This window comes from Protopterus annectens, chromosome 2.part0 (genome assembly GCF_019279795.1).
Source record: "Protopterus annectens isolate FY-2018-M chromosome 2.part0, PAN1.0, whole genome shotgun sequence".
NCBI classification, from domain to species: domain Eukaryota; kingdom Metazoa; phylum Chordata; order Ceratodontiformes; family Protopteridae; genus Protopterus; species Protopterus annectens.
The window spans coordinates 1965613443-1965641293 of NC_056728.1; the positions used below are offsets into that span (position 1 = coordinate 1965613443).

A 27851-nucleotide genomic window follows, 5' to 3' on the forward strand; every position below is an offset into this window, starting at 1 on the left:
GTATTCTGACAGCACTTGGCTAAGAAGCTGCACTCCTGCGTGTCTTTTATGTATGCATGTATTCATTCATTTGACCACAGTTAAAGTTTGGGGATGAACAGTCAGTCATACAAGTGTAAGCAATTAATGGCCAAGTCTGTGTGTGAGCATAGGTATGTGTGGGTGTGTGTGCATTGTCTGTGATGGAATGTGTTGGGAGAATAGGTGCCCTCAAATGGCATTGCTTTTGCAGAGAATGTCTCTTATTTTTGCCTCATATTTTGGTCTGTTCCACAAAGTATGTATTTTTTTTTCTGGCAAATGTATGATGACTACAGTCATTAAATAGTGAGGTACAGCTGAGATTTTTAGACTTAATAGCCTTTAAAGAAAGGCATTCTGATGCAAAGTTCTATTATTCTAGCAACTTTCTAAGTATATAAAATAGCAGTATATCTTTTTTAACAAGAAACATCCTTATAAAATTATCACTTATGACAAAGGCAGTCATACATTTATACAAACCATATTGACTGACATATTTTCAGTTCCAACCATTATAAATTACCTATAATCATAGCCGACCTTAGGCATAGGCCAACTAGGCGGCCGCCTAGGGCGCCACTCTAGCAGGGGCACTTTTTCAGTAAACTGGATGGTGTAAGTAGACCAGGATGGGGGCACCAGGTGGTGTGGGAGGGCACTGTGAAGCCCTTTTGCCTAGGGCACTACTTGACCTAAGGCCGACCCTGCCTATAATCTATCCAGTCGTGGTCAGTCTCACATTACAAAGCTCATACATTTCCTGCTTTCCTTTAAACCGCATTCCTCCTCCAAAACATTTTTCTGCATGCATTGTTCACCCAATTCCACTTTTTTTTTCCTTTGTAACTTGCTCCAAACTTTTTCTAAAGATCCCACTTCCAGTTTACAGTTTGATTTCCATTTTCTAGTAATTGCTTTTTTTAGCAGCCACCAGAATTAAACTCAGCAAGGCTTTAATAGGGTCTATATTACATTGTCGAACTCTTAAAAGTGCAATGTCATATGGTCGATACCATATGCTTGAACTTTTAAAAGTTTGAACGTTTCAACGGAGCTCTCCTTACAGTGCGGAATGGGAAGATTTCCCTTTTCTGCACTGTAGTGCGATCTCGGAGTTGGTATATTTAAAGAGTGGGGGGTGCTGGGGGGCTTGCACCCCTGCTTAAAACGTTCAGGTAGTTTTTTTCTGTGATTTATTTATTTTTATTTGATTTATAAACTTTTAAAAGTTCGATCATATGGTGTCGACTATATGACATTCAAACTTTTAAAAGTTTGATTATCTGATATAGACACCCTTAATATGTCTAGGTAATTCTGTTTCTGCATCATAGCTAAAAAAAAATTCCTTAGTTATTCCAATTTGCTTACCCTGTATTTTTGTTAAAGTAGTCTGCAGAAAATTTTTAAAGTCAGACAACTCATTACACTCCCAAACAATAGGTTCCCAATTACCTCTTTCTTCTCCGTCGCACCTCCAACATTTGCAATCTACTTGAGAAAAAAATCTTTGGAGTCTGCCTGGGGTATAAAAATATTTATGCAAACCCTTCCAAAGAAGACCCCAAGTCTTCTAGACTTTGCATATTTGGGAGCCAGTTTTTGCTCTTTTATTCCACATTTGTTTAGTGTGTTCCTTGTTTCTTGAGTTAGGATGTTAAAATGTATTGAGTGGGGAAGTTGTAGTGGGTTGACAACAGCTAGCTGAGAAGATACATTCCTGTGTGGCAGTTTATGTATTATTTTTTCATTCATTCATTTCATTGTAGTTAAAGTACTGTGGTGTACAGCCAGAGTCATACAGGTGGCTATAATTGATGGTTTTGTGTGTGTGTGTGTGTGTGTGTGGTGGGGCCAGCATAGATGCTCCCAGCTGCCCCTGAATTTGCAGACTGTCTCTAATTTCCCCTCATATTTTGGTCCATTCCTTGTAATATTTCTGTTTTTGTTTTTTGTTTTTTTTTTTCGTTCAGATCACTGAGGACTGCCCTCAGTAAATAATGATAGATGCACGGGTTTCATACTTAACAGCTTTTAGAAAAAGCATACTAATGCAAAACCTTTTGTTCTAGCAACTTTCTTAATTAAAGGCGACATCTGTCTCTAATTTTGGTCTTTCCCCATTATTTTTGCTGCCTCCTTGATTTTTGAACTACAGGGTTGAGAGGTAAGTTGGGAGATGCAGTGTGTTGTGCACCATATTCTGACAACAATGAACTGAGAAGGCACATTCCTCTGTGACAGTTATTTATGTACATGTTAGTTTGATTACAATCAAATATCCAAGGTATGCTGTCACACTCATATAACTGTCTGTAGTTGATGGTCACATCTGTGTGCGTTTGTTATATGATTGTGGACAGATGTATTTATTTTATTACAGTCTGTTATCTAAGGTATGCATAGTCAATGAATGTGACTTGGGTGTGAGGGCTGTTGGTTGCGCTGTGGAACTCTGGGTAGAATATATGTTATAGCAGCCGATCACAGGCAAGTGGCATTGCTTCCTCACAGCACTTGATTCTCTAGTTGAGTTTTTGGCAGTGTTTCCTTCTGTGTGGAGTCCGCATGTACTCCCTATCTGTAGATTTTATCTAGGTGCTCTGTTTTCCTTCATCAGACCCTCAGGTGTATAATGTATGCCCTTTGGCCATTTGTGATTTTACTTTCATCCCAGTCTAACCCGGAGGGTACAGGTAAGTATCTTGTTTTGGAGGGTTAGAAAGGCAGGCAGTATTCCTAGGTAGGATTTATATATCATTTATTATTTCAGTTTATTGTGAACTACTGTGTTGTTAGCTTTGAACATTAGGCTTCACTCAACTTATTTTTCATTGAAAGAAGAATTTAAGACCGAGCTTCTTTATTTTCTTGCATTTTTTGATCAGATTATCATTGGATGAAAAGATTATAAATTAGCTCATAATATATACCTAATAGCATCTACAGCCCTTTAAGTTCTAGGCCTACCTTCCCATAGATGCTTGACTTAATTTAGTTACTTCCTCCACACTTATTCCAGTGGAATGTTGGCCAGTTAGATTGTGTTAAATGATGGAAGACAAACACTGATAAAACAAGAAAGAAATAAACAATCTGAATAGTATGGGGTCAGATTGGGGGAGGAAATGATAGCTGATGGGCACTTGGGGCCCTGGGGAAGTGAAAGGGAGGACCAATGTACAATGGGGGCCCATAGAGTCCTTTGTCTTGGGCTCAGTTTCACCTAAGGCTGGCCTTTTTGATTGCACTCAGATATCTGAGGTGAATATATAGTCCATGAAGTGATTACAATGAGGGGGGGACTAAGGTAGTCTGTGTATGAAAGTCTCTGACCCGTCTGCTATTACATGAAGAAAATGTTTGATCACTAGAAATGGTCTTTGACGTGTCGTAATACAACCCAACCATGTTCCATTTAACTCCAGTCAGTTACTTCATGTAGCCCCCCGTGCTTTAAAGTCGCCATCTACCACTGACAAAATCATACTAGCATGTCTGCCTCCATCAAGTCTTTTAGAATTAAAACAATATAAAAATAAGTTAACACTACTTATCTGGCTGAAGAGAGATTTGTGTTGAGTAGGTTTTTTTCTGTCTTGCCAGTATTGGTCCTTTACACTGCATTATGTTACTGAAACTCAGAAAAGGTAGATATTTAGCTATTAACAAAATTGACCTGTGTAGAGTACTGATCCATTTGAACCAATTTCAGATTCAGACTTGAAGTACAAACTCAAGAAAATTACCAAAATGTGGCCACTCCAGTGGCGTATAGCGATTTAAGCCAAAACAGTGGCCCAGCTGATGTATATTTTATTAACGGCTAAGGCTGACTTTCAGAGCAACAAAGATGAAGGGCATGCCCATCCTTGGAGGGAGGGAGCTAGCTGGTGACATTCCAAGAGAAGGGGGAAGAGGTGTGGTACTAAGAGGGCAGTTGCCCTCAGATGCAACCAGTGTGGCGGCTGGGGAAGATAAATTGGGTAAGTCATACAAATAATAATAATAATAATAATTAAGGGGTAAAAAACATCAGATGGAAGCACAGAAGGCCAACACACGAATTTGCCATAAAGATCTATGACCGGTCCCCCGGGGGGGTGGGGGGGCGGGTAGGAGGATGCTGATTGACCTGACATGGATGTGGGGCATTGTGGGCCAGGCCGCTATTAATGAGGTCCAAGGGGACCAAATTAAAAAGAAAATAACCAATATGCAGTGCATGAAGACCATATGCAAAAAGAAAAAATATAATATAATATATACAATGCAAGTACCTGTTAGATTTATAGCTGACAATAAAGTAGTAAAATGATGGAAAAATATATAATGGAATTATATCTGAAAATAGAAACAAATTCCCTATAGCAATTGGAGACTACTAAAATTTATATGGTAGTGTAGTTAAGTATATTGTTGGAGTGAAGGAGGATCTGTCAAGGAGGTGAAGTTCTGAAAGTATATTTAGCAGCTTTGGTAAGATTTTTGTAAGGTTATTACGGAAAACTGGATAGGTTTCTCCACAACTTAGTACATTTCAAGATTTTTGCACTCTGCCTCATTTCCATTTCACGTTAAAATGCATGTTTATATTAATTTTTTACATTATTGGGATACACAGTTGATGTGATTACAAAAATTAACATTTCCTGTTATCCTTGTCGTTGTTATACTCGGGCACCTTGTTTTGTATTCTGCTCATTTTATTTCTAGAGTTTATGTCCAGCCTTGTGGACATAAAAGTGGGATTCATAAAAATGTTACTTAGTGTAGACCACAACCCCTTTCCACTGATTAGTGGTATGTGATGACGTTGGTATTGCATCATTACAGCTTGTGACCATCACATTTGCTGTTGCCTGCAGTGCTGTGTAGTGCAAATCAGTATAAGGAGCAGGGCATGATGTACTGGAATGTAAATGAGCATTCTGTGGTCAGCTATACATCCAGTACTGAGAATGATGAGCTACATATCACTGGGGCCAGATGGCTAGGCAGTGGAACTTCTGTCCCTCTCCTGCTCTACATACAGTGAACAATTTCACTGGTGATGGTTGTTGCTTAGAGGGGATGCCAGCTGAGCTGCCAAGCTCTTCTGCTAAATCTAACTGCCACAGCCCTGCTGTTGTTCTTCCCATCATGCTTTGGATACTGCTAAGTTGTACAAGGCATTAGGTGCCTGGTTAAATGATATACATAATGATGCAGTTCTGTTGATCACATTGGAGTTTTTAATTATGGAACTCTGGGCACTTCAGCTTTGTGAATCATGGAGGTCTAACAGTATAATGACATTTCTGTTGTGGTACGCTTTGGTAAAAAAAAGGTCTTTCATATTTTAATATTTATGTCACCGTAAGCATTACACATGGATAGTAGGTCTGTAATGTTTGGTGCAGCCATACTGAGCTCTCAGGAATCCCACCCATAGTTTGTTGCAGTCCGTTTACATTTAATTAGTCAACTCAGCTTTGCAATTTATCCAAATGTCTCTGTACTGTTATCTGTGTCTAGAATGAAATAATCTTGAGCAATTTGTTTTCCACCTGAAAGTTTTAGTTGATAAATAAACTGTGGAATAAAGCATTTGTGAAATGTACTAAACTGGTAACGACATGTTTTGCAAATGCTGATTTATCTTATCACTGTATGACAGATTTACATCTTGTGATATTGTTACTGTCATCTTGTTAATTTCCTGGAAGAAGATATTTGAAAACTGAAAACTGAGCTCTGTTTGTCAATTCAGAGCCAGAGATGCACACAGTGAAACTCTATTTATCTTGCATATACTGTTAGCAATGTTTCTAAGTCATCTCCTCAGAGAGTAAGCTGTCCAACAAACATCGCAAAACGCCCTTATCTTGGCATGGTAGCAAATATAAACATTGCTTACAGTTACAGATTTGAGGGAAAGAGAGCAATTTACTTCATCAAATGTTTTTTTTTTTTTATTTTCAACAGGGCCAGTTTTGCTGTTGTATGAAGCAATGCGTTGCAAGTAAACTTATCATCTGTGGGGACTTTTCCTGGTAAGCATGTTACGTTGCTTAGTAAATACGAATCACATAATTATGCTAACTAATTTTCTCATGAGGGATGTATGATGCGAGTTATATCTGTAGGAATTCTGGCTGCCAGTTTTCTCTTTTTTCTCCCTCTGTGGTAATGCTGTACCATTTGTGAGTTAGGCGGTTCCAGTCTTCTGTAAAGCATAGTTAATAATTCAACAAAATTTCTAAACCAGAATTTAAATAGGACAGTAGAAGCTATTTTCTGTAACCAGTTGTTGTGCATTAATTTTACATCTAAATGTGTAAAAGCTCGGCATTGTAGTGATTAATAATTCATGATTTTTGCCTGTAAACCATTGTAGAGCAGTTCATTTATTATGCAGGACAGCGAGCATTGCTTGTTCAACCTTTGTAATGCATAAAGCTTGACATGTTTACAAATTCAGTCTCCTTAGCTTTCATTCAGTAGAGAGGTTCCAGCTGTATGTGTTGCATGACACAGGACTGATATTTTTGAATAAATGATGTAAAGTCATTAACCATCGTGCCTGGTGTTTTGATATTGGGTTAGGTTTGTTCCTTTGGTACTGACATTTGGATCATCTCGTGGTGTAGTTTGCCAATAATTATTTAAACTTGTACCTTCACTATTGCAGAGGATTGCCACACACACACACACACACACACACACACACACACACACTTTTTAAGCTGTATCTTTTTGTGGCTTGGTACTACTCCTTTATTTTTCAGCTTGTGCAACCTATTTTCTGTAACAGTGGATTTGCCTTGGTCATCTTAGGTAAAGAAATCATGTTCTACCATCTTTTTCTTCCAATACACACACTTGTCAGTTTACATTTTACGATACACTGCTACTGAAAAGGCTCATAACACATTTTCTGTGAATCTACAAAGACACACAAAGTTCATGCAGGGGTGTGATTTTAAGTTTTCAGTTTACCGTAAACAATGCGGTTGTGCATAAAGCGGTAATGCCATTTGATAAAGATTTTCTTTTAAGAATAATTTACATCAGCATCTCAGCTTAGGTTCCCCATCTTTTAAAATACCATTTATAATCAGCTCTGAAAATGGACCCTAATTGCCTATTATGTGGAGAATCTTAAAAATACCAAGTATATCTGTGTTATTTTGCCATTATAAAATCTATGCTCTGATACTCGTAGAGCCAGTGTGCAATGCACAGTGAAAAGAACGGGACTGATAGACTAATTCTCTACTGTTGGTTACAGTTCACACCTTCCAAGATGTTACTAAAATTAACAAATGCCCTTTTTTCTTGGAGAATTCTGCCCCCTGTACTTCCCCAGTCAGACAATGTCCATTTCTTTCTCTACTCCAGGGATTCTTCCTGAAGTTGAGGAGAGAGCTTCAAGCAGCCATGCGATCCTATGTGCTCTCACTGGTATTCTGGCAGTGAGAGCATTTGGATAGCCTTAACCCACCTCCTGATAAGGGAGAGTGTATGAAACGCATCACTGTAGTGGCTCACAGCACTCTGTTCGTGCAAGTGTGTGTGCCACCACATACTTATTAAATGCCTACCATGCATTGTTGGCTTGATGAGCCTAATGCCCACCACTTGGTCGACCAAGCTACATTACCACCCTCAGCTGAAGGATAATGGCAGTGAATGCAGTAAGCTCTGCTGTTCCCATCCGTCTGGTTGGGTCCACTCATCCTTCTTGCCACAACTATCAGGTGCCAAAGTCACTTTTGAACTCTCATCGCCTGGGCGATAGCCAGGGCTTTGTCTCTTTATGGCAGCAATGCTGACAAACAGAAGCCTTTTCTGACTGTAGAATCTGTAGCTTAGAAATCCATATGAAAGTGTATATATTTTAAGACTTGAGTAGGAACTTTGGATCAATCAAAATTCTGAGCAAACCTCATCATAACCATATTTCTTCACAGACACTCTGAATTACTGGTCGCCAGGTAAATACATGGAGGGTTAGCCCTTAAGGATAAATCTGATTCTGTTCTTTATAGCCACAGTCTTGTTTTTTCATTCAATACCCACTGCTTCTGACTATAAATAAGAAGAGAGACAGAAGCTAAACAGTAAATGAAGACCTCTGTCCAAAACTCCAGTTCCTGCTTCACCTACATAGAAGTGTTCAATACCTAGAAGAATATGGCCATTATTTTTTTAAACAAGAAACATCTTTATTAAATTATCACTTATAACAGCTTTATTAATTTATCACGTATAACATAGGTAATCATACATTTATACAAATGAAAACTAACCATATTGACATAATCTTAGTTACAAGCATTATACATCCGAAACCGTATTGACATCTTTTATAATCTACCCAGTCATTCTCAGTCATACTTTACATATCTCATTCAAGTCCTGCCTTCTTTTAAACTTCATTCCACCCCTGTATGCATTGTTCCCACAATTCCCATTTTTGTTTCTATGTAATTTGCTCCTACCCTTTTCTAAAGATTCCAGTTCTAGTTGCTTTATCTGTGTTACAATATTCACAACTTCTAGTACAGTTGGTTTAGACTTTGATTTCCATTTTCTATTGATTACTTTTTGACAGCCAGCATAATTACACACAGCAATTCTTAACCATGTCTAGTCAATTCCGATTATGTATCATAGCTCACAAAAATCATCTCCTTCGTCATGCCAATCTGCCCACCCAGCGTCTCTGACAGTGCACTCTGCAGGGAATCCTTAAAGTCCACCAACTCACTTCACTCTCAGAAGATATGTTTTCAGTTACCTCTTTCTTCCCAGTGACACCTCCAACATTTGCTAGCTACCTGAGGAAAAATTCTCTGAAGTCTACTTGGGGTATAAAAATGTCTATGTAAACACTTCCAAGCAAAAATCCTAAATCTTCTAGATTTTGTTGCCTATTTGGGAGACACACATATATATCCTCCATTGTTTCTTTGTGAGGTGTTTAGGTGTTTATCTAGTCTCGCTTTCCAATCCTTTCTAACCTCTTCTGATTCATTCTTATAGTTCTCATGTAATATTTTATATGCTTTACTAATTATTATTTTTTTAATGGCAGCTTCTGTATTAGATTCTACTAAAAACTTTACCAGTGCTGGTCTTTCATTTAGGACCCCCCATTTTATTTTCTTTGCCTATACTCTGATATCAATTCTTGATACAGAAGGGAGTCTCTAACCTGTAGTTCTAATACATTCTTGGCATCTTCCCATTCTGTCATCTTTCCCTCTCTAGTTATTTGCTCCCAATACCTTGGTTCCTTTGCCGGTTTTCTCCAATAAATTCCAGCCCTCTCTTGTCTGTTGTCTATATCCCTAATTGCGGTCATCCCTATCATCAGAATGTCCTTTCTCCATTCCCGTGTTGGCTTAGTTCTTAGGATACTTTTGGCTACTTTATAGATAATATTCTGTATGATTATTGTTTTTCTCCTTAAAGGCCTGCTTCCAAAATCCCAGTCTCTCCTTATTTATTGAGCTTTCTCCGTTTCATCATCATCATTCCTTTCCATGTTGAATTATAGTTTTTTGCTTGTGCTATGTATACGATCATTAACTATTATAGCTCTGAAATACCCCTTCAAATCAGGTAATCCCAATTTGCCCTGGTCTACTGGAAGAATCAACTTATCCCACTTGACTTGATTCTTGCCATCATCCCCTCACAGATAAAGTCTTTCAGCTCTTTATTAATTGATTAATTGCTATGCACAACTTCTCCTCTGGATAAAAGTATTATACCTGACCTGTGTATAAGACTAAAAACATTTAACTGCTTGTATCTTACTTTCTATATATACATATAACAAAGTTTCCATTTTCTCAATTTTTATATTATCGTTTGTTTAGTCTCTTCCCACATATCCTTAGCTGCCACACCAGAATAATTTTTAATCCATACTCGTAAATAGTTCATGTTATCATGTCCCCATAAATATGGATATTGCTGAACCAATTCATATGTAGTACATAATTTACCACTATTGCTTTTGGTTTAGCTTCATTAATTTTGTATCCCAAAAAGAGTGAAAGTCTCAAAATGTTCCATAACACTGTAATGTCTCTTTCTGGTTTTGTCAGGTATAAAATAATATCATCTGCAAATAGAGCCAGCTTTTCTTGTCTACCATACCAACTGTATCCCTTGAATTTCTGAGTCCCTTATTTTCTTTGCCAGTGGTTCTAAATATAATAAAAATAACAAAGGAGAAAGAGAACACCCCTGCCTGGTTCCTCAGCTCAAGCAGAAATTATCAGAGGACCCCACCCACTTTAATTTTCAATTTTGATCCCTTATATACCCTCCTAATCAACATTATAATTTTTTTTCAGGAAATGCAAATGCTTCCATTACCCTTCTCATAAAGTCCCAGCTTACGTTGTCAAATGCTTTCCCTGCTTCAAGAGCTACTAACAGCAGTGATATTTCCTTACATTCTGCTTCCCTCTGGATCATCATTGTTCTGTTAATGTTGTCAGATGTTTACTTCCCCTCCACAAAAACACTTTGATCCATATCTGTCAATTTTGGCATTAGTTTTACCATTCTTTTAGCCATTATAGACATGAACACTTTATAGTCATGGTTTAGTATTGAAATGGGCCTGTATGAAGCTGGATTTGATGGGTCTTTACCCTCCTCAGGTATTGCAGCTGCCAGTGCTTTCTTCCACGATGTTAGTACTTCTCCTCCTCTTAAAATACTGTCAAAATCTACAAGATCTTTTACCCATCCTAGCTTCCAAACTTCCACAGCAATACCATCTATTTTTATCTCGTCCCCTCCTTTCATAACCATTAGTAATTGAGCCTCATCTACCTCTAACTCTGAGATATTTAATTCTTCCATAAACCTTTCCAGTTGTATCTTTTCTTGATTTCCATATTTCTCTGGTTTATGCAGACTTTTATAGAATTTCTGAAATATTCCTAATATGTCTGCAGGCTCTCATCTCCTTCCTTGTTGTAGTCTCCTTAAGCATGGTGACAGCCCATTCTACATTTTGTTGCCTGAGTTGTCATGCTAAAAGTTTTTGTGCTCTAGTGTTATTATCAAAAACAGTTGCTTAAACAGCAATCTTTTTAAATTTGTGTATAATGTTGAGGTAATCCATTATTCTCTGCTTAACATTCTGCAATTGATCCTCTTCTTGTTTTGTCAGAATCCCCCTATTTTGCAATACTTTAACATTTGTCAAACCCTCTAAATAATTCTTGTTACTTCTTAACCATAGTTCCCTTTTTTTTATTTCCACTCTATTTTTAAACTCTGCCTTAATTTTATCCCACTCCCTAGCTATATTTTCAGAAGAAATTTCTATCTTCCCGGGCAGCTCCTGAATATTCTCCACTACCCATTCCTTAAATTTGTCTCTTTTCAACAGATAGGTTGGAAAGAGCCAGTGTCTCATTTTTATTTCATTATCCTGCATTTTTATTTTAGTTATTATTGGTGCATGATCTGAAAGAGTTATTGGGTGCATATCAAGACCATCAATTAAATGCACATGTTCCTGTGAAATGTAAATTCTGTCTAGCCTAGCCCAGTTTTTATATCTTGGGGAGTAATATGCAAATTCTCTCCAAACTCCTGTTACTGAATTCATATCTTCCATACCAAGTAGTTTCATAAGTTTCTTCAAAATCTACCCTCCTTTGTTATATTTTCTCTTCTGTGCCCCCAGACACATATTCACTGTTGCAAATGGAATTCCAGTCCCCAAAGATAAGTAATATTCCTTGAAAACTGATTATTTCTCCCAGAATTTTCTTAAGCTCCATTATAACAGTTTTAGGTGGAATACAAATACATGTCAGTGTAATCCTCTTGCCTTGCCAGTAGCATGTTAGCATTACAAATCTGCCATTATTATCTTTTTTATCCTCTTCTATTACTGTTGGAGCTCTTCTTGCAATTAATATAAGTACTCCTTATTTCCTTTATTCTAGATATTCCACTGAATAACCATCCTGAAAATTTTTCATTATCAAATTCACATGTTCAGTTCTTTCCAAGTGTATCTCCAGTACCATAGCTATTTGCACTCTACATTTTAATATAGTTCACTATTCTTTCTTTTCTCTATTTATCTGTGAGACCATTGACATTTAAAACATTACAGAAAGCATCATTGTGTTAAAAAGTTATTACCCCCCTTTATGTATAATATCTTTTTTGCTAAATGTCTAGTTCCAGCTTTTGTGTTACATGCATACACTGTTTGGCAGGTTGAACTTTTATAGAGTTGTTTCTTGTCACATCCATTTGAGCCTATATCACATTTTACAAAACTTTTTGTTTTATTGAATGCCCTCAAAAAATATATATATCCCTCTAAAATGTAGTAATTCAGTGCTAACACACAAAACTTATATATATCTTCAGATATTGAAGTTTTGTCCTCGTAATAGGAACACATGCCCCAAACTGATAGCCACACTCATAGTCTTGAGTTAACCTAAAAGAAAGGTTATCCTTGCTAAGATGCATGGTGCATCCTGTGCTTCCACTAAGTGCTAACTAGTTTTCTCTTATTTGTATAGCTGTCCTAGCTGGGAAAACACTTGAATGCTTTCGGAAAACTTTATCTCCTAGCCATTTCTCTTTATCAGATTGTCTTTGTGGAGACACAAGGACCAGATATAGAGTTGCTGCTAAGCATACATGTCTTTGCTAGAAAAAAATGTATAATATTCAGTGTTCTTTTTCATTTACTTGCTTTCTGTCAAACCTTCTTACTAGATCAAGCTAAGGGTCTTAACCCAGTCATTCTCCTATGCAGGAATGAGAAAAAGTACATCAGTTTTTCTTTAGTCACACTTTTTTGATCAGACTTTTCTTCTTTTTTTACATTGCAGTGCCTACGTTTCCCAAAACTGAACAAGGAGAAAGAGAAAGAAAGCAAAAAAAAAAAAAAAATGTGAGCACCTGTTTACATTAGTATCCCCATTACACTTAAAAATAACTGAGAAAATTTTACTTTGTAGCACGCAAAGAAAATCATGTGCTATAAAAATATTTCTATTAAGAAAAATTGTTTTACTTACCATTAACTTTCTCCCTCCTCTTCCTCTCTCCTAAGTATTTTTCCAAACATTAATGACAAGAGGTAGGGCATATGCTTTAGAGCCCCCTACAAGTTTAACATGGTTCAAGAAGTCCAGTATTTTCAGGATTTCTTGTTCTGTCATGCTTCACAAGTGTAATTATTGCTTCGTAATCAAACGTTTGTTAATTTCCAAGTTACTGGTTTTATTCCTGTTCATTCCATCTTCTAAATCCTTTCTGCTTCATGTCCAACATACTCTCAATTCTACTAGTCAACTTTTGTGCTTTTTTCTTCTCTCAAGCATTTTCCATTGAAACAATGGAAAAGATTTCATTGGCAAAGTCTCTATGTGGTCTTTATTACCGGAATCAGAATATTCTTCTGTTTCACAGCTTACTTTTTGTTGGACAAACTTTTGTATTTCCTCCTTAGCATGTACTGCATCAAAAAATGATTTTGTCCCTCCAGGAAATAATATTTTGAACAGCAATTTGAATGTCATGCCTGCTTCTCAGCATTCTCTGAATAGTTGTATTGTGAATTTATTCCTCTTCTGCCCTGGTGTACAGTGAGTAATCATTCTCCACAAACAGTCCGCTGTCTCCCATTTTTAGTACTTTGTCCTTCTGCCACAGTTGTATCAGAATCAACTCCTCCTGCTGGTCAGACTGCGTCTTTACTATTAAAGGTCTAGGTTGCTTCTTCATAGCCAGATTTGGAACACACACGTGACGTGCCATTTCACTTACCACCTCCTGCTGTGGAATACTAGTCCAGTTTGCTTATTTGTGCTTTCAAAAAATTAATATGGCGCAGCGGTAACATTGTCGCCTCACAGCAAGAGGTTCTCTGGTTTGATTCTTGGCTGGGGTGCCTTCTGTGCGGAGTCTGCATGTTCTTTCTGTATTCATGTGGGTTTCCTCTGGGTGCTCCAGTTTTCTCCCACATTACAAAGACATGTATCTGGATCGTTTCTCCCCGGGCCTCCACTGAAAATTGGCTTTGTTCCAAGTCAGACTTTCCCAGTTAACAAATGTTAAATAAATAAAATAATGCAGTGTATTCCTTACAGCTTCTCTGGAACAGCAGAAAATCTTAGGTTTTCCGTACATGCTCGCTCCGCTAATTCTGTTATTTTTGAAACATCTCTTCTTGGGCAGTGTTATATCCAGTCAGCCTATTCTTTATTTTGACAGCTGATTTTTGAGTTTTATCAGCTCATCTGAGTATCTGTTCATAGGTTCATAGATCGGTACGAGGCTATCGACCCTAGGGCCTATACAAGCCTAGCCATGATTCCTGGATATTTCTTCCCACAATATTTACTTTACTGGACCCCTGTCTAGTAAGGTGACTGATGTGATCTTCAGGGTGAATTTCCTATCTCCCATCCAATTGTCAAGGTTCCTTTTGAAGAGGGTCAAGGAGGCACTCTGCTTGACATGTATGGGCAGTCTATTCCAGAGTATGGAGAGTCTCTGGGTCAGAAACCTATCCCTCCAACATGTTTTTTCATTGTGATGACAAGGTTTAGATCCCTGGAGTGTGTGGTTCTGAGGGAGTGGGATTTCTTTAAGTGGAGCATGTCTAACAGCTCAGGGTTTGACATGGCCTTGTATGTTAAGCAGAGATCACCTTTGAATAGACAATATGCCACAGAGTATAGTTGGAGTTTTTTAGACGGTCAGCATAGGGCATCTGCTTTAGGCCTGTGATTCTTTTAGTGAGGTATTTATGTGGCCTTTTCAGCTGTTGCAGATGTCTTGTGAGGTACATACAAAACGGGGCGTTGTACTCTATAATGGCTCTAATGAGGGATGAGTACAGTGGGACAATTACCTCCTTTTTTCTGGATGAAAAGCCCTTAGTGATGAGGTATGCTATATAGAAGGATTTCCTGACTGTTGTAGCGATGTGGTTATCGAAGTTGAGACCACTGTCCACTTGTGTTCCTAAGTCTCTCATTACACTTTCGGTGTTTAGTGTACTGCCACCTCTGTGGTAATTCATCGGTACATGGTTTTTCCCAAAGGGGATAACTATACATTTCTTGGCATTAAGCTTGAGCCCATGGCTCTGGCACCAAGCATCTGTTTCTGTAAGACCCTTTTGTAGAATATCCACATCATTCAGTATTCAGTAATGGCTCCCAGTTTACAGTCATCTGTGAACTTTGTTAGCCAGAGTCACTTATTGTTGGCCTGTACTTCAGAGAAGTAGATGCCAAACAAGAGCAGTTCCAAGACTGAATCCTGAGGTACTCCACTTGTCACTTGTCTGGAGCTGGATTTGGAGTAAGCTGGTTGGCAACCCATCGAGTGATGTAGGGATTGATGCCCAGCTTAGTAAGTTTATCTATAATTTTAGAGTGGGGGATGGTGTCGAAGGCCTTGCTGAATTCCAGATAGGCTGTGTGGACCGCCTTACCCTCGTCCACAGCTCTGCAGACTGATTCGAAGATGTCAGACAGGTTCAGGAGACAAGATCGGCCCTTCATGGACCCAAACTGGGTGGGGTCCAGTGATTGAAGGTTGCCAATGTCTTTGTTTATAAGTTCCATGATAATGCGTTCTATGCCCTTGCAGATCAGGTTCATCAGACTGATGGGACAGTAGTTCCCGGGATCCAAGGTGGATCCCCCCATGTGGAGTGGGATAACTGTAGCTGTGCGCCACTCACTGGGCACAAAGCCTGAGGTGAGGCTATGATTAAATATGACACTTAGGTGAGGTGCCAGTTAATTTTGTAGTTCATAGCCCTGGATGTCATCTGCTCCCATGGATGCTGCATTCTTAGCTTTGGAGCGTGCGGTTTCTACCTGTGTGGCCATGATTACCAGAATTTGGCAAACTTTTGGTATTAAGATAGGCCCTTTTGGGGGTGAGAGGGGGGTGAAGTTGGCACTAAATTGATCTGCCAGGATATTGGCAATATCCTTGGGATCAGTATATTTAATGCCATTCTGTTGTAGCAGATTTGAGCATTGCCATTTAGAGTCTTGACATAACTGTAGAATGCCTTGTTGTTGTCTTTGGACTCTTTGGCAATTTTATTTTCGTAACTAGCTTTGGAGGATTTTATGAGGGATCTCAGCTTCTTACTGAAGCTGGTAAGGGAGTTTTTTTGCATCCTGGGATTTTCCTCTTTTCTGCAACAGTTTCTTCCTTCTGCTGTATATTTTGTTTATGGCAGAGGACTACCAGATTGGCTTCCTTTTTTTAGAGGAGAGCGTCTTGGTTCTATTTGAGATGGCACAATTCATGCACGAGTGGATGTGCTTGTACAGTGCCTTAGTGTAGGATTCAGCAGTCGAAGTTTCAGATCCCATCTGCATGGGTGTCATGAAGTTTGTCACTTCTGACGTGAGTCGCATGAAGATGGCTTTGGAGATGTTTTTTTACAGAGGTTTCCTTACTGGGGGTGGAGGTAGGGTGTGGATGTCAAGGGTGATTAACTTATGGTCAGACCTGACCAATGAGGGGTGACCACTGGTGTGGAGCATCTATTTTCCATGTTGGTAATGACCAGGTCTAGGATACTGGAGCCGCTGGTGGGACAATGGATTAGTTGATCCAAAGCATTGGAATTTATAAATTCCAAGAAACGTTGGGAAAACGTGTTGGTACCTGAATAGTTTTCCCAGTTAATGGCAGAGTAGTTGAAATCACCCAGTATTAGGGTGTTTGGGTGTATCTTAATATTTTCCAGTATGTTTAGAGAGGTGTAGTGAGAATCTTGGGGCATGGTGGGGGATCTGTAGCAAGCTACAATTTGGATTGCAGTCTTACCTAGTGTTAGTTGCACCTGGAGAATTTCAGATGCACTGTGTTAGGCAACTAGCCTGGAGGTGTGAATATCCTTGGTGAATATGGACACTCCTCCACCTTTAGTGTTTCGGTCTTTGTTTGGTGGCCAAAAAGTGTGGTAAGAGTTGTAGCCTGGTATTGCAGGGATGCTGTCTGGAGTCTTGAACCAGGTCTCAGTTACTGCACAGACGTCAATGTTCTCCATTTTTAGGAGTGCCACGAGAGAGTGCATTTTGAGGTTTAGACTTCTATCATTATGTAGCATTACCTTCAGATTTTGCATGCTTGTATCTGTTACGGTGGTGGTTTTGTCCTTTGAACCTTGCCTAAAAAAGGTACTATAGGGGTGGCAAGAGCTTTAGCCAGTAACCTGAATCCCAGGTGCGACAGGTGCAGACCATCCCTGCAAAGCATCTTGGTTTGTTGATCATGTCATCACAGGCAGACAGATACTGGATCCCCTTTGAATGACACCAGAAGCTTAGCCAATTGTTGAAGTCAATCATTTTGTCCTTATATTGTAGTATCATTCTGGGCGAAGGCAGGATGCTACTCAGGGATAGGGTCATACCTGCCTGGGCCATATGATCCGAGAGCTGTTCCATGTCTCTCTTTATGTAGTCCAGGGAGGTACGTCTCAAGTCATTCACTCCAACATGGACAATGACAGAGTCATATTTGTGCTTGTTGTGGAGTGACTTGAGTGCATGCGTTGTGGCAGATCCTGGCACCCGACAGGCAGCTGACTGTAATTTTCTCCTTGTTCAGCCTGGTGAGTGGGACATCAGTGTGCCTGACTATAGAGTCACCTATGACTAAAGTGTTGAGCACGTTGTCTTGCCTTTAGGGTCTTTTGTTGGGTGGCACACTGGTGTTGTGATCTATGTGTCACTTTGGTTGTGACTGTTGTTTGTTTGCATATCAGCTTCGGAGGTCCTTGTTGCTTGGGCAGGTTAATGTTAAGGGCCTCCGCATATGTGGGTTTAGTGTTGCTATGTGTGGGTGTTGATGGTGTGGGTTTTGATGCTTCTTCCATTTTTTTCAGGCCTTTTCTTGTTTGAGTTGATATAATCCATCAATGTTTTATTTATTTTAATCAGGTCTCTGTGCAGTTGTCATGTACTATTCTCTAGGTTACTGGAAGTTATGCCTGGAGCTTGCAATACTCTTTGCTGAACAAGTGCAGTATTCATCCCATTCATTATTTTAGGTACTCTTTTTATTTCTGTTTTCCTGGAATCCAGGCAGTGCACTTACTAGCCAGTTACTGATATTTACCCTGAAGTAAATGTCTACCTGCTTTCTCTGCTGAGTTTTTTTTTCACGCTGGGAGAGTTAGCATACGGCCACTATCTTAATAAAATTATTAATTTGTTGGCACAATTTTAAGTTCATTAAATGTGTTTGTGTGTGTGTGTTCACTACGACAGTCTTAACTCATAATCCTGAGACCATACTGTCAAAAGACTAAAATGCTGAAGACCACATTATCAAAATCGTGGACTTGCCCACCTGCAAGATCGATCTTAGTAGCCATTCTTGGGTCCATACCACTTCAGGACCCATGTTAGCACTTGTTCCTGGATTCAAAATGGTAGTTTTTTTTCTGCATTTGAGATTTTTAGATATTGTAGGCTTTAGCATTGTTATGGTCTCAGGATTATGGGTTTCTAAATTGCAGGCTTTGAGACTGTGATCATAAACTGTATATATATATATATATATATATATATATATGTGTGTGTGTGTGTATACACACACACATACACACACACACACACACACACACACACACACACACACACACACACACACACACACACACACAATCAAGTTCCTACATATTCCCAAATTCAAAGTGTTAAACCTTCAAAAACTGTTGCCCGTGACCCACAATCTTTCTAGGAGTCTGCATGGTTACTCTGGACCTGAAGGACACCTATCTTCCCATTCCTTTTGCAAAGGAGCACAGGAGATACCTTTGGTTTGTGGTAGTAAGTTTGCACTACAAATTATGTGCTTTACCATTTTGTTTATCCACTGCTCCCAGAGTTTTCATCAGATGTCCAGCTGTGGTTATAGTCTGTTATAGAACATTAGGGGTGCATATTTACCCTTACCTGGACAACTGTCTCATCCAGGGAAAATCCATCCTGGAATTTCAGACAGCCTTGCAAGTTACTATAGATTGCTTTCAGAAGGTAGGCATCACTGTGAACCTCCTCAAGTCCCAGCTTCAACCTTAGACAAGAATTCTTTTTGAGTGCATTGTACAACAAAAGTCCTATATACACCAAGACAATGTTTCCTTTCTGATAAATTGCCTGCACAGCCTGCTGCCAAGACAGACAGTCTCCACAAGGGAATATCTAAGGGCCTTGGAATACATGGCATCCTGCATTCTAATGATTCCCCTTGCAAAACTACACATGAGGAAACACCAGCGCTTCCTAAAAAACATTTGGAAACAACACTCTCAACCCCTGGAAACCCTGATGCCTTTTCTCCCATGCTTAAAAAAGATGCTAATTTGGTGGAAAGACACTCGTACAGAATTCAGCGGCAATTTTTTTCTCTACCAGAGACAGACAAGACCATCACCTTAGACAGCTCAGAGATATCTTGGGGAGTACACTTAGAACTTCTGAAGGTGCAGTGTATCTAGACCCCAGTGCAAGGGAAACTTTACATAAAACCATAAAGAGTTGCTGCCAGTAATTGTAGCAATGAAAGCCTTTTAAAGCAGCCTGACCTTAGAGCACTGCACATTTGGATGCACAATAGCCCAGTCATGTGGTACATTAACAAGTAAGGGGGAACTCATTCCTATCCCCTGTGCAGTCTGGCAATTAAGATTTGGCTGTTGGCACAAGAATTGCAACTGACACTTATAGCATCGTACATCCCAGAGCAGAACAACACCATAGCAGATTCTTTGAGGAAGGACCTTCTGGACCGCAGTGAATGGATGCTGAAATGAGAGATTTCTCATTGGACCTCATTCATCAACAGCGACACCTTAGCATAGATCTCTTCACCTGTCATCAAAACAGGCAACTACAAAGGTTCTGTTCAAGAACCTAACAGACAGGGACTTGGAGAACAGACACCTTCTCCTTCAAGTGGACAGACCTCTTACTATTTTCCTTTCCTCCATTACCTGTGATCCCCAGCCTACTGATAAAAGTGATATCAGACAAGCAGAGCGTGATACTTGTCCGTCTCTGGCCAAGGCAGCACTGGTTCTCTTTCTTCTTGACTCTCAGTGAAGGGTGATAACTGCATTCTTCCACTGGTGATAGATCTACTCACTCAGCTAAAGGAGTCTGTCAGACATCCTCCCCTGCCCACACTCAAACTAACAGCAGGGAGGATTGGACTGTAACCCAAAAAAAATGCAAACTACTCCACTGAAATGCTGTCTATCCTGAGAGAGGCAAGAAGGTCTGCTATCAGAAAATCTTACTTATCCAAATGGAAACAGTTTTCTCCTTGTTGCCAGAACAAAAGTGTCATGCCTTCCCATGCAGACATAAATTTAGTGTTGTAATATCTTTTGGGGTTATTTCACAATGGTCTTTCTTTTTCCAGTATCAAGGTGCATGCTTACACCATCTCTCCTGCCTCCCCCTTTCCCCTCCTATTTATTCTCACCTCAAGTTAGACAGTTCTTAAAAGCAGTTATACATCTAAGATCTCCCCGAAGAAACCTGCTCCCTTCTTTGTACATAAACTATGTTCTAGAAAAAATAACCTTGCCACCTTTTGAGCCATCAACTTCTGCTCCTTTAAAGATGCTCACATGGAAGACCACTCTACTGATGGCTATTACCTCAGCCAGGAGAGTCTGAGAACTACAGGCCCAGATGTGCAAAGAACCTTCCATTGTTTTCCACAGGGACAGGGTAACTGTTAAAACAAATACCTCCCTTATGCCCAAGGTAGTATCAGAACTTTAGTTGATTCAAGCTGTTCACCTACCAGTGTTCTTTCCAAACCGACAAAATAAAGCTGAACAAATCTTACATTCCCTGTATGTGCACAGATAGATCAGGAATTATCAGAACAGAACAAAGTTCCCAAATAAGGTAGAACAACCGCTAATGGCCTTTGCAGAAGAAAAGAAGGTAGGTTTGCCTCTAAACAGACTATTTAAAAATGTATAGCCAGTTGCAGTACCTACTTTTTTATTCATCATGGTAAGTTACTAACAGCCCAGTCAGGCTCATTCCACAAGACACAGGGCCCACCTCTGCCTTCCTTAAACATGTCCCTACTCAGGCTAGTTTGGAAGCTGCCACATAGACCTTGATTCACACCTTTACCAAGCACAACCATTTAGGCAATGTCTCCAGGGCTAAGGTAAGATTTGCTACTGCTATATGTCCAAAGGGTGACAGACAAACTACCACGAAACTTATAGATTTCAGGAGTCCTCCCAAGAATCAGTACTGCAACATTAACTATGGAGAACATAGTACAGTTGTTACACTTACAGTAATTGTTAATATTCGAGAAGATCAGTGTTGAAGTACACCCACCTTCCTACCCCTCTATCTTCTGGTCACTCCCCATACCTACGGGAATTTCTGGTCAGGTTTCCCTCATTCATCATCATACCCTCCCTGTACTCCTAATCAGTGGTTAAAGTCTTCTTTTGTCTCTCTAAATCTCTGACATCTGGAAAGGCATCAGACTGTGTAACACAGCCTGTAAAAACCTGAAGATGGCACCGACAAATGCCCCTCTTATACCCTGAAGTCTGGATATCTGTCCTTGGATGTCCGTTGGCTAGGGATATGTAAAGATTCTGGAAATTGGGCCGTTTGCGGGCTTCTACATGGCAAGACCACCAAAACTCAGTACTCTAACAGTGATTTACTCAGATATCTACAATTAGATTGTGTGATGCCAGTGTACTTTCTCTGTTATTGGTGAATTGTCTGGGGCACTTGCCACAAGCTTCCTCAAAGACTATTATTTATTCATTTAGTTACATTTGTTTACCAGGAAAGTCCGACTTGGCCAGAAGCCTATTTTCAGTGGAGGCCCAGGGAGAAAAGCTCCATAGAAATGTAAGCAAAATACAGTAATTAGATAGTATATTAGTACACATATATTAAGATGTAGAATACACATACATCTAGTTAGTCTATACCAAGAAGTATTCAGTACTGTTTTTTTGTACATACAAATTCAAAAAAGAAATCACACAAGCATTTCAGTGAAGATCACTGTGAGAATAATAAAATTAGTATTGTGTACATATTAAATAATAGTTATGAACAAATGAGATTTCCTTTAATTTTGTTTTTTTTTTTTTTGAGCAGCAGTAATAACACCAAGGAGTGGGAGCAGATGAGGTAAGGAGTAGACAGTATGGTTAGAGAGTTATAGATATCTTGTCAGTCAGGTTAGGCACAGGAGTAATGCCAGTTTTTGGATAGATGTTCAAATAGTAGTTTGAAATTGGTAGATTCAGGAGTGTTTTGGAGTAGAGAGTTCCATAATATGGCTATTTTATTTGAGAATAGGGCTTCACCATAAATGTTGTTAGCTTTGTTTACTGTGAGCAAGTTTCTGTCTGCAGATCTTTGACTTTGTGGGTATGAGTAGGGAACAACAAGTTCCTTGAGGGATAGGCAGTTGTCAGGATGGAAGATACTGTGTGTGAATTTAAGTTGGTAGAGATGGAGAAGGTTAGGTAGCTTGAGCCAATTTAATTTATGTAGAGCAATATAGTGGCGGGTTTGGTGGGGAAGGTTGACTGTGAAATGGGCTATTTTGTTGTAGCAAGTTTCCAATTTGGTTAAGTCTGATTTTTTTAAGTTGGTAAAGAGGGGGAAAGCATAAAGGAGTGTAGAGAGGAGGAAGGTTCTGGATATGGCTAGTCTGGTATTGTCAGTGTGGAATGGTTTGCTTCTGTACAGTGAAACAAGTTTGACGTGAACTTTCTTAATTGTGATGGCTGTGTGTTGGCTGTGTGTTGGTCAAATCTGAGTTTGTTGTCGATAATAACACCAAGGAGTTTTGTATGCATAACTGGTAGGATGCCTGTATTTGCTGAAAGAATGGTGAAAGGAGGGGTGGTAGGAGATTGTTTGCTACTGGTAAATAGCACTAACTGTGTTTTTTGGGGTTGAGGATTAGTTGTCATTTACTTAGATATATTTTGGTATCATTAAAAGCTTGTTGGACTACTGTTTGGTCTGGTAAAGTATCTGCTGAGCAGATTAAAGTTGAATCATCCGCATACTGAGCTACTTTAGTGTGTGTTGTGGATGAGGCTAGATCATTAAAGAAGATGGTGAAATGAAGGGGCCCTAGTATGGATCCTTGGGGGACTCCGACTGAGAGAGGCAGAAGTGGTGACGTTTGGATTTTCATCGTACTGCTTGTTGTCTGTCAGAAAGATAGCTTAGGAACCAGGAGAGGGAAGTCTTTGATAGGTTTAGTGAGGCAAGAGTATTAAGGAATTTCTGATGGGAGACAGTGTTGAACGCTTCTGATATGTCCAGGAAGATTGTGTTACCTGCTGGTTTAAATTTCTGAGTTGGTTGATGGTGTTAGAGAAATTAATTAAGGCTATAGTGGTGCTGTGTTTCGGTCTGAAACCATATTGGGAGGGAGAAATGAAGTTGTGAGAGAGCAGGTATTTTAGTAATTGTGTGTATGTTTTTTTCAGAATTTTGACACCGGGGGAAAGGATGGTTATGGGTTTGTAATTGTTTAGTTCTGTTGATGTTCCTCCTTTATATAGAGGGGTGATGTAGGAAATTTTCCATAATTTTGGGACATATTGTTCTGCTATAGACCTGTTTACCAGAATGGAGATAGGCAGAGCTATGGCATCAGCTGAAAGTTTGAGGTAGTCACTGGGGTGTTGGTCAGCTGCTAAGGATGAAGTTTTAGTTTTTTCAGCATCGTTCTTATGATGTTAGATGGGACAGGTTTGAGGTCAGTAGAGTTATTAGTTTCCACAATAGGTGGAAGAGACGGTGGGGGTGGAATTGGTCCCTGTAAATAAGGAGATGATGGTGTTTATAAATAGGTGTTGATTTGCGAGGCAATACACATGCTTTGATTATTGGTTGTTGATTTTCAGGTTGTGGCTTTACCTGCATAGAGGAGTGAGTTATTTGCCTGCCAGAACTTTTTGGGATTGTTTTCATATTTAAAACAAAATGTAAAGTTAATCGGTACCACAACACTCGATACTTAAACAGCAGAAAATTGATTATAGCTTGCTAGTACTAGACTTTCACCAGTACAGGCCTCTTCAGGTAAATAGTTAGCTGATTTAAAACACTTGAGTTAAACATAAAAAGGAAAAGGCCATGTGACTTCACCTTTAAATAGATAACACACACACAAAAAAACTACATAAATCAATGCTTTGCACATACTAAGAATACTAAAAAAATACAAATATCAGCATGCAACTAAAAACATATGTTAAAACTTTTACATCCATCTGTATATCAGACTTGTTTAATTTTATTTTGTTTATCTTTCAGACCTGGCTTTATTGTCACACTTTCATTGAGACCAGGTAGACATGTGCTTTAAAATGTGTTCCTGTTATTTAAGCGAACGCTTAAAGTTGCAAACTTTGTTTCGTTGAATGTGTTTACACAAAATGGCAAAATGCCAAAAGCACGGAACAGCGATTTTTTTTCTTAGGGTAAAAAATCACTGGACCATTTTCGGGACTTCGCATTTCCTTCACTGTGGTGCGATCTCAGAGTTGGTATATTTAAGTGGGGGGGGGGGTGAACCCCCTCCCCACACATTTATTTTGTGTTTTTTTTTTTTTTTTTTTTTTTTACGGATCAGCAATTTTTTTTTTCTCTGGGAAAAATATCGCTGATCCGTGTGTCCGACATTTTGCATTTTCGGAGTGTTTGGGTCAATTATATAGCGTTCGCAATTTCAAATGTTCGCTGATATAATATGGACCCCTTTAAAACGTATTATCCACTTATTTTCAATAATTTCTGTGTGGTTTCCAGGTCACCACCTCTTAAGCTTTCTTATATATTTTGTAAAATGAAAAAGCAAATTCATAAAATGTCTCTGTCTGTTTAATATACCTGTATAATGCATTTGTGTCTATCTGCCTTCTTATGTCAGATATATGCTCACATGTTCTCTCTCTGAACTTTCTATTTGTTTTACCTATATAGAAGGCACTATAGTTCAGACATTTTGCCATGTATATTATGTTTTTTAGTATTACATGTCCCATGGCATCTAAGATGGAATGGTTTTAAACTAACTGGATACTTAAAAGTTGTTTCTGTAGAGACATACCTGAAGTATTGACAGTTGTTGCATTTTTGGGTTCCATACTTGGATATAGATGCTGTGTTTATACACTTCTCCTTTTCCTTATGACATAAGTTGTTTTTTAAGCTTTCTTTTGGATATAAAAAAATCTAGAAATGTATCTACTCCTATGTCTTTAAAAGTAGGAATATATTGTAACATGTACCGCTGTTTTTTAATAATATCCTGTATAGATGATTATGAACATCATAAGGTAAAACACACCTAAATAAAGCTGTTTTTGTGTCTTTGACTTTATTATTATTGCTTGATGAAGTAATGTGATTATCAGAAAATATAGGTTTAAATACTGTCTTGCTGTATTTGTGTTATTATATTCATTACATTATGTTCCTTATAGCCTCTTTTTAAAAAGTCATTGGCCAGGTTATTAAACTGTATATCCATGTTTTCTTTTTTTGTATTCATTCTCACCACATGAGTAAACTGATTTTTCACTATATTTTTAAAAACATGAGGAGGATGCATACTACTCTTGTGCAGATATGTATTTTTCCTTTCTTAAATAATGTAGTTTCAATTGTATTTCTAGTTTCCTTAAACAATCTAATATCTAAAAAGGGTATTTGTGTATAATGTATGCTATGTTTTAACCGTAAAAATTTGGTGGTTAAATTTAGATGTAATAGAAAGTCTGAAAATGCAGAAAAAGAACTATCCCATATCAAAAACAAATCATCCACAAAACGTTTGTAAAACAAAACATTATGAAGAAAGCTATTATTAGTTTCAGAAAAAAATAAATTCAAGTTCCCATTTATTCATAACTAAATTTGCATAGCTATTAACCATGGGCACACCCCATGGCTAATAGCTATGCAAATTTAGTTATGAATAAATGTGGTGCTGCAGTAGCGTTGTCCAGTTTGATTCTCAGCTAGAGCGTCTTCTGTGTGGAGGCATACGTGAATGGGGCGTACCTTCGTTGAAGGTTGTGCATCAGGGCTGGTAACCCAGTACGTAAAAATCCAATACCAATCATTAGCAGACTGTTGTTCCGCTGTGGCAACCCCTAACCGAGAAAAGCAGAAAGACACAAACATTAGCCATGGGCGCACCCATGGCTACTCCTTTACACTGTTTTTATATATTTTTATGAAACAAGCAAACATTATTAGTTAAAACCAGTTCTGCTAAGTCACAAATGGTGTTAGTCTCAGCTGCTGAAAAAACTGCATGCAGTGTATAAATTCAAGGAGTTACTCTATTCCAGTATCATTTGGTATTGATGTAAATAAAGCCTCTACGTCTAATGTAACAAAGTAGCAATCAGCAATGTTCTTAAACAAAGACCAGTCATCCAGCTGTGTTAAAAAATGGGATGTATCCTTAATTATTGCTGTAGAATATCTTAGGGCATGTTTAAGTTTATGCTCCAAGTAGTTTGAAATTGGTTTTGTAATCCAACCATTTTCTGAGACAGTCTGTCTTAATGGTGGGGAAGTGACCAATTTATGAATTCTTGGAATTCCATATATGACTGGTATTTTGGGAGCAGTCACATGAAAATAGCGCAACATTTCCAAAGTAATTTCTCCATTAAGGTGCATGTCATAGCTTCGTAGGTTGGTACTAAGCTATTGGCCCTAAGGCCTATACAAGCCTAGCCATAACAATTCCTTGGCTGTTTCGGCTATTTCTTCCCACAATATTTACTTCCCTGGACCCATGTCTAGCAGAGCGACTGACATGATCCCCGGAGTAAATTTCCCATCTCCCATCCAGTCGTCAAGGTTCCTTCTGAAGAGGGCCAAGGAGGCACTCTGCTTGACATGTATGGGCAGTCTATTCCAGAGTATGGGGAGTGTCTGGGTCAGGAACCTATCCCTCCAGCATGTTTTGTTCATTGTGATGACAAAGTTTAGGTCCCTGGAGTGTGTGACTGATGGATTGGGATTTCTTTAAGTGTAGCATGTCCAACAGCTCTGGGTTTGACATGGCCTTGTATGTTAAGCAGAGGTTGCCTCTGAGTAGACGATATGCGACAAGAGTATAGCTGGAGTTTTTTTAGTCGGTCAGCATAGGGCATCTACTTTAGGCCTGTGATTCTTTTAGTGAGGTGTTTCTGCGGCCTTTCCAGTTGTTGCAGATGTCCTGTGAGGTACATACCAAATGAGGCATTGTACTCTATGATGGGTCTAATGAGGGATGAGTACAGTGGGACAATGACCTCCTTTTTTTTGGATGAAAAGCCCTTAGTGATGAGGTGTGCCACATAGAATGATTTCCTGACTGTTGTGGCAATGTGGTTATCGAAGGTCAGACCACTGTCCACCTGTGTTCGTAAGTTTCTTATCACACTTTCGGTGTTTAGTGTACTGCCACCTATGTAGTAATTCATGGGTACATGTTTTTTCCCAAAGGGAATAACTATACACTTCTTGACAATGAGCTTGACACCATGGCTCTGGCACCAAGCATCTGTTTCTGTAAGGCCCTTTTGTAGAATATCCACATCATTTGGGGATTCAGTAATGGCTCTCAGTTTGCAGTCATCTGCGAACTTTGTTAGCCAGAGTCCCACAGTGTTGGCCTGTACTTCAGAGAAGTAGATGCCAAACAAGAGTGGTCCCAAGATTGAACCCTGAGGTACTCCACTT

At 39.0% G+C, this 27851-nt stretch overlaps 1 protein-coding gene across 1 annotated transcript in view; it reads left to right on the plus strand.

Annotated features, from left to right (window-relative positions):
• The window catches only part of FYN (FYN proto-oncogene, Src family tyrosine kinase), a 1397726-nt gene that overhangs the window by 497793 nt on the left and 872082 nt on the right, over positions 1-27851 (plus strand). Inside the window, exon 2 of the mRNA XM_044060462.1 lies at positions 5992-6059. The gene's annotated coding sequence lies outside the window, so the exon portion shown is untranslated. The remainder of the gene's footprint in view (positions 1-5991; positions 6060-27851) is intronic.